The following is a 5,211-nucleotide window of genomic DNA, read 5'->3' as shown; positions in this document are numbered from 1 at the left end:
TGTTAGTCTTGTGTTAAATTGGGAAAAGTGTCATTTCATGGTGAATGAATGTATTGTGTAAGGTCATTTGATAACGGAAAAGAGCATCGAGGTTGACAAAGCCAAAGTTGAAGTCATAGAGAAATTACCGCCACCCGTGAATGTCAAAGGGGTGCGTAGTTTTCTCGGTCATGCATGGTTTTACCGATGATTCATAAAAGATTTTTCCAAAATTGCAAAACCCCTCACTCCACTTTCGCTTAAGGATGCCCCGTTCCAATTTACTCATGAGTGTGTTGAAGCATTTGATAGGATCAAGGAAGATCCAATTTCGGCACTAATCATTCAACCCCCAAATCGGGAGTTATCTTTTGAGATAATGTGTGATGCAAGTAACTATGCCGTTGACGCGGTTCTTGGCGAACGAGTTGGGAAAGCTTTACATGCTATGTACACTAGTAGAAATAAAGCAATTGACCACGGTACAATGACATCGGTTCTACTAAGAACCGATGCCAATTATAGTTTAGAGCGATATTCACATCGGTTGTTACTAAAAGACCGATGCCATTATTGTTCTTGGACAAATAGCATCAGTTGTATAATATAGCCGATGCCATTTTTTCTATCATTATATACACAATTACACACCCACAACCTTTCGTGTTACTTGACCTACCCATTCTCCTTGCAACCACTGTCATGTCGCTTATCAGCGGCCACCACCATCACCACATCATTCATCATCTCGCTTGCGCGATATCGATTACTGCCCTATATACGCCTCACTTACCTCGCCCTACCCCACCTCCAGACCAACCCACAAAATCCTTCTTCACTCAGATCCACACTCGTCATTTCTTTACTTGACCACAACTCCTGACCCACACAAGCATGGCTCCTTCTTCAAACTGAGCAGGTATGATTTCTATTTTTTCAAAAAATTCAATTAGTTTTCAGAATATATGATCCTACTGTAAGAAAAATGTCGGGTGTTGTATGGTGTGCGGAAGGTGTTCACTGAATTGTCTGACAGAAATTGTGTCTTGAAATTACCCCTCGTAAGTGTGTTCTTAGGGTTATTTTGTTGATTTATAATGTTATTTTTCTACCGTAATAGAATAGGTGTTGGAAATAATTGAATCAACAATCTGGATTCGAATTCGCATACTTGGAATTTGATATCAGTCAGTAAAGGTGATTTTGATGCCCATTTGATTGTTTAATTGTTTTTCATACATTTTTTTAGTGTAGTTAATCTCGTTGCGGTGCTGTCAAACTTTACTTGAAACCACCATTATTTATAGCTATTATTGCATTGTTCATATGCATGTCTAAGTCTCACTTTATGAATGATATGAGGCTTGACTCATGTACAATAAAATTACCTAACTAATCATGGGTGCGTACAACTTTGCTATGGCTTTCTTATTTGTAGTAATCTATTTTTCAAATGATGTTTAGGATTTAGACTATTGCCCCATCATTCTTCAAGGGATACATGATGCGTTTGGATGTTGATGTTCATAACCATTTAATAGTGTATTAATGATTCATAGTCTTAATCTTACCTTATATTCTGGAAACAATGTATATATACTCTTTTCAATAGGTTCTTGGCCTGTGCGAAAGCTCTATGAAACTCAAAGTACTAGTTTTCTTAATTAGAAGCATATTCAGATTTCAGAGATATATGAAGAAACGATAAAAGACCATTTTACTTCGCCGTACTGGTTTGTGCCATGTTTTCAGGTTTCAATATGGCTATATTCATCATCGAACTGTCTGTAACTGTTAAATCTCCCTTTAATTCGCTTATATATCTTGACAATCCTTTTTTTACTTTTTTTGTAGAATGGAGCAAAGGAATCCATCACCAAGCTTATCTCAGACCTGGATAGTGCCACCCCGAAGCCTAATGTTGGTGAGATCCTCTTATGCCTTCATCCTACTGCAGTTTAGTTTAAGAGTATCTCTAGATGTCAGCCTTTTACATTTGGCAAATTTGACTTACCATAGTATGTATGGCCTCAACTTGGTTAGCCTGTAACATGTTATCAGTGTACGCTCTTCTAAATCTATAGTTGGTCATCATTATTATCATTCGCACATGATTGCATATGAAGCCTTGAAACATGGACCTGTGGTTGAGAGTCTTGAGACACGAAACTTTCAACATATATCATTCTTTCAAGTGGGTTTTAAAATGTGGTAGCTGTTGTTGTTAGTTTAAAAGAATAAAGCCCAACAATGATAGTGGTGCTGCCATTTCTTCTCTGGGTCAAACTCTGCAGGGGCTAAGGTTGAATGCGTCTATTCCGTGGTTACAACTTGGCAGGTCTTGAAGTTGGTTTTGCTGAGGCATAGTTATATTTAAAAGGCTCTTTGTAAGTGTACAAAAATTTGAGATCATAGTGTTGATAGAAGTTGATATCCATCATGGCTTGCAGGTACGCATTTAATCAACTTCTAATTAACGTTTTAGTCATCTAATTAACTTTTTAGTCATCTGATAATATGTTTGTGTCTATACCTCTTCAAGTTCGTGAATTGTGTAGCAATCTCTTTGTATAATTATTGGACGATCTATCATTATCAATTTTGTTTATTCCATGTATTTCAGGTTCAACAATTACACTTGAAGAATTGGAGGAGGTTTAGGGACTTTGGGTTGTATTGCAAAGAGAGCATATCATGTACTATCGATCGATTTACATGTTTAAGTAGATTTCTATGTAGGTAAGTCATATTTGTACGTGCAGACACTTGAGGAACAAGCTGACTACCCTAGCTTGCTCTTGAACTACAATACTGGTTCTCGTGATATTGGATTCGGCTATGTTGTTAGTAAATTTGATTTGCAGATATTTATCGAGTTTGCATTGTTCAATTTCTAAGGGATGTGCTATCAATTGTTTTGTACAATTTATGCAAACAAATTACAATTTGTAGTAAAAAGAAAATTATATAAATGTGGCATTGGTTGTTAAGGCTCAATCGAATACAACAAATTGACATCGGTTGTTAAAGTATAACCGATGCTAAACTTGGCCATTTTGGCATCGGTTGTAAACCGATGCCAATTGAAAATAACCGATGCCAATATGTGTAAATTGGCATCGGTTGTAAACCGATGCCAATTGAGAAAAAGGTCATTTACATCGCTTGGATTGGCATTGGTTGAGAACCGATGCCAATCATTGTTTATAATCGATGCCAATTACTTTAATTGTACTAGTGTTACTATATAAGCAAGACCCTTGATACATCACAAGTCAACTATGATACCACAGAAAAGGAACTTCTTGCTATAGTGTATGCTTTGGACAAGTTTCGCTCCTACCTACTTGGATCAAAGGTTATTGTATTCTCGGACCACCGTGCTCTTATACATCTCTTGGTGAAGAAAGAATCAAATCCACGCTTGTTAAGGTGGATATTGTAACTCCAAGAATTTGACCTAGAGATAAGAGACAAGAAAGGAGCCGAAAATGTAGTAGCTAATCACTTGTCAAGAATTCGATTTGACAACAAAGATGACGATACACCAATCAATGATTCCTTTCCCTATGATGTTCTCATGGCCATCCATACACAACTTGAGAGACATACCACACCATGGTTTGGCGATTTTGCAAACTACATTGTAAGAGGAGTCTTACCTCCGAAATTGAACTATAATCAACGAAAGAGGTCCTTGTTCAAAGTGAAGAGATACTTTTGGGATGATCCCAACCTCTACAAAGCATGTGGTGATGGCCTACAATCGTGGAGTAAGGAGAACAATTGCCAAAGTCCTACAATTGGGCTTCTATTGGCCTACCATGTTTGAAGATGCTAGATAATTCATCATGCATTGTGACCCTTGCCAAAGAACCGACAACATATCTTGGAGGAATGAGATACCAAAATGGGGCATTTTGGATGTTGAAATCTTTGATGTTTGGGGAATTGATTACCAAGGTCCCTTTGTATCATCCCAAGGCAACAAGTACATTCTAGTTGTCGTTGATTATGTGTCCAAGTGGTCGGAAGCAATTGCTACCCCAACCGATGATGCAAAAACAGTGACCAAGCTCTTAAATAAAGTGATCTTCCCAAGATTTGGAGTCCCTAGAGCAATCATAAGTGATGGTGGATCACATTTCCATGTAAAGAAACTTGCATCACTCTTGACAAAGTATGGTGTTCAACATAGGACTGGCTTGGGATATCATCCTTAAACAAGCGGTCAAGTTGAAGTTTCAAATAGAGAGATCAAACAAATTCTTGAGAAGGTTATCAATAAAACTCGTAAGGATTGGAGCATGAAGCTTGATGATTCTCTTTAGGCTTATAGGACGGCGTATAAGACACCGATAGGAACTTCACCTTACAAGTTAGTTTATGGAAAGGCTTGTCACTTACCACTTGAATTAATACAAAGCTTTTTGGGCAATCAAAACTCTCAATCTTGATCTCAAGCTAAGTGGCGAGAAGAGGATCTTGCAAATTGAAGAATTGGAGGAATTCTGGCTTGACTCTTATGAAAATGCAAGGATCTACAAGGAACGAACCAAATTGCTTCATGATAAGAGGATCACACAAAAGGCCTTGCACAAGAGGGACAAAGTCCTTCTATTCAACTCTCGATATCGGCTCTTCCCCGAAAAGTTGAATTCACGATGGACGGGTCCCTTTGTAATCACAAATGTTGGAAATTATGGAGACTTTGAGCTAATGTCGGAAGATGGGAATCGGTTCAAAGTCAATAGTCAACGTATCAAGCCTTATTATGAAGGAGCTTTTGTAGGAGAGGTTGAGGTCACTTGCTTTGAGCCTCTCCCACCATGATCTAGCATTGAAATAGAGAAGAGTTTGGTGGAGTCCTCCCTAAACCACCACTTAGCTTGTAAATATACTAACCCACTTACTAGAATTTTAACTTCATTGCATTACAATTTAATTCCTTGCTTTAACTACAATTTTTGACATAAGTGTAAGTGAGGGAGGGTTACTAATCAAGTATAACGTGTGAAGGATTTGACATTCAAAGTGTAGGGAAGCTTTTGCCTAGGCTAAGAGAGAGCCTATATCACTCATCCAAGGAAAAAGAAGCTATAGAAGAGAAAAAAGGAGGATCCCGAGGAGCTGGGCTCGGCGCGTGGGAGCTGGAGCAATGCTAGAACAAAGATTTTTGCACTGAATGAAAATTTGGGCGTCCCAAGCCAAGCTCAGGCGACTCATGCCTCA

General features: G+C 38.2%; 1 long non-coding RNA gene across 3 annotated transcripts; it reads left to right on the top strand.

The window, feature by feature from the left end:
- The first annotated feature begins 560 nt into the window (after nucleotides 1-560).
- On the top strand, nucleotides 561-2,871 carry LOC141623790 (uncharacterized). 3 transcript variants are annotated; one of them, XR_012533633.1, is made up of 5 exons: nucleotides 564-898; nucleotides 1,100-1,176; nucleotides 1,834-1,903; nucleotides 2,274-2,429; nucleotides 2,603-2,871. It is a non-coding gene; the product is annotated as an uncharacterized LOC141623790 (long non-coding RNA). The 3 variants fall into 3 exon arrangements; XR_012533632.1 differs by lacking the exon at nucleotides 1,100-1,176 and having other exon boundaries at nucleotides 565-898; XR_012533631.1 differs by lacking the exon at nucleotides 1,100-1,176 and having other exon boundaries at nucleotides 561-898; nucleotides 1,834-2,429.
- The last annotated feature ends 2,340 nt before the right edge of the window (nucleotides 2,872-5,211 follow it).

The sequence above is a fragment of the Silene latifolia genome, chromosome X, assembly GCF_048544455.1.
Source record: "Silene latifolia isolate original U9 population chromosome X, ASM4854445v1, whole genome shotgun sequence".
Lineage (NCBI taxonomy): Eukaryota > Viridiplantae > Streptophyta > Magnoliopsida > Caryophyllales > Caryophyllaceae > Silene > Silene latifolia.
The sequence above is the reverse complement of the archived record's forward strand: the minus strand, read 5'-3'. Positions and strand labels throughout refer to the sequence as shown.